Source organism: Mastomys coucha, chromosome X, assembly GCF_008632895.1.
Source record: "Mastomys coucha isolate ucsf_1 chromosome X, UCSF_Mcou_1, whole genome shotgun sequence".
Taxonomy (NCBI): domain Eukaryota; kingdom Metazoa; phylum Chordata; class Mammalia; order Rodentia; family Muridae; genus Mastomys; species Mastomys coucha.
The window spans coordinates 85,224,857-85,227,631 of NC_045030.1; the positions used below are offsets into that span (position 1 = coordinate 85,224,857).

General features: G+C 37.5%; 1 protein-coding gene across 1 annotated transcript in view; it reads left to right on the forward strand.

Moving 5' to 3' along the window:
- Dmd (dystrophin) overlaps window positions 1-2,775 on the forward strand; it is a 2,056,279-nt gene that overhangs the window by 657,203 nt on the left and 1,396,301 nt on the right. The gene's annotated exons all lie outside the window — the stretch shown is intronic.

Below are 2,775 nucleotides of genomic sequence, written 5' to 3' on the forward strand. Positions count from 1 at the left end.
CAAAGCTCAAGTCCAAGTAGATCAAGGACCTCCACATAAAACGAATAAAACAGAAAGTGTGGAAGAGCTTCGAGCACATGGGCATAGGGGAAAATTTCCTGAACAGAACACCAATAGCTTATGCTCTAAGATAAAGAATTGACAAATGGGACTTCATAAAATTACAAAGCTTCTGTAAGGCAAAGGATACTGTCAATAGGACAAAACAGCAACCAAAAGATTGGAATCTTTACCCTATATCCAATAGATGGCTACTATCCAATATATATAAAGAACTCATGAAGTTAGACTCCAGAGAATCAAATAACCCTATTAAAAATGGGTTACAGAGCTAAATAAAGAATTCTCAACTGAGGAATACTGAATGGCTGAGAAGCACCTAAAGAAATGTTCAACATCCTTAGTCATTGGGGAAAGAGGAACACTCCTTCATTGCTGGTGGGATTGCAAGCTGGTACAACCACTCTGGAAATCAGTTTGGCTGTTCCTCAGAAAATTGCACATAGTACTACCAGAGGACCCAGCTATACAACTCCCAGGCATATACTCAGAAGATGCTCCAACATGTAATAAAGACACATGCTCCCCTATGTTCATAGCACCCTTATTTATAATAGCCAGAAAACTGGAAACAACCCAAGTTTCCCTTAACAGAGTAATGATTACAGAAAATGTGGTACATCTACACAATGGAGTACTACTCAGCTATTAAAAACAATGAATTTATGAAATTCTTGGGGAAATGGATGGATCTGGAGAATATCATCCTGAGTGAGGTAACCAAATCACAAAAGACCTCACATGGTATACACTCTCTGATAAGTGGTTATTATCCCAGAAGATTGGAATACCCAAATTACAATCCACAAACTACAAGAAACTCAAGAAGGAAGACCAATGTGTGGATGCTTTGTTCCTTCTTAGAAGGAGGGAAAATATCCATGGAAGGAGTTTCAGAGACAAACTGTGTAGCAGAGACTGATGGAAGGACAATCCAGAGACTGCTTCATCTGGGAATCCTTCCAATATTCAATCATCAAGCCCAGACACTATTTTGGATGTCAGTAAGTACTGACTGGCAGGAGCCTGATATAGCTGTCTCCTGAGAGCCTCTTCCAGTGCCTGACTAATACAGAAGTAGAAGTTCAGCCATCCATTGGACTGAGCACAGGGTCCCCAATGAAGGAGCTAAAGAAAGGACGATGGAGCTGAAGGGTTTGCAGCCCCTTGGGACAAACAACAATATGACCTAACCAGTACCCTCAGATCTCTCAGGAACTAAACCAGCAACCAAAGAGTACACATGGAGGGACTCATGGCTCCAGCAGCATATGTATAGCAGAGGATGGCCAAGTCGATTATCAATGGGAAGAGAGGCCCTTGGTCCTGTGAAGGTTCTATGCCCCAGTGTAGGGGAATGCCAGAGCCAGGAAGTGGGAAAAGGTGGATTGGTGAGCGGGGGAGGGTGGAGGGAGCAGGTTTTTTTTCTTTTTTTCTTTTTTTCTTTTTTTCTGGAGGGGTAACTGGGAAAGGATATATCATTTGAAATGTAAATAAAGAAAATAATCTAAAATATCTAATTTAAAAAAATGCAATATATCTTAATAATTAATTAATTAATTAACATAACAAATGCTGTCCTCTTTCTGGCCTGCCTTCATGGAGTTCCTCCCCCATTCCCTTCAATTAGCCTCTGAGAAGGTGGCCCCCCCTTGACTGTCCCCTGACAGTTGTGCATCAAGTCTTCACAGGATTATGTACATCCTCTCTCTCTGAGGCACTTCAATGCAGCCCTCTGATACATATGTGCCAGTGGCATTATTCCAGCCCATGTATACTCTTTGATTGGTGGCTCAGTCTCTAAGGACTCCTAGAGATCCAGGTTAGTTGACACTGTTGGCCTACTTGTAAGGCTCCTCTCCCCTTCAGTGCCTTTAATCCTTCTCCCAACTCTTTGATTAGGCTCCCTGACCTCTGCCAAATGTTTGGCTATGGGTATTTGAATCTGTTTCAGTTACCTGCTGGGTAGAGGTACTCAGTTTGCTTTCTTATTCAGAGAGTTCTGAAGATTGAATAGAGGTTACTATGTTTGCTGGGAAGTGCCTTTACCCTCTGATCTACATTACAAGCTCCATTGCTCTTTTACTTTAGGACGTTAGCATTTAATTGGCTATGTGAAATGTTTTAGAAATGGTGGTATTTCTAGATATTTGATAAAGTGATATACATATGTATACATAGAAACACATGTATGCATACATACATACATAATATATACATATATAGAGACATACATATATAATACAGATGTGAATATATACATACATATATACAAGTATATGCATATATAAACTTATATAATTTCCCCATATACACTTCCCAATTTATAACTATATACATATATACATTTAACACATACACACATATGTATACACATGCATGCATATGTATATACACACATGGATACATGTATATAAGTGTACAAACATACTTATATATGTATATATATATCCATATCCATATATGTATAATATATATACAAACAAACATATATAAGTATATATGTATGCATATATGCATGACATATATCCATGTGGTTATATGTGTATATGTATGTGTGTGTATATATATATATATATTTATGTATGTGTGTGGACATGTTTATATATGTGTATATGTATTAAATGTATATATGTATATAGTTATAAATTGGGAAGTATATATATACACATATATAAACATGTATCAATATGTATACACATATATGCATAATAT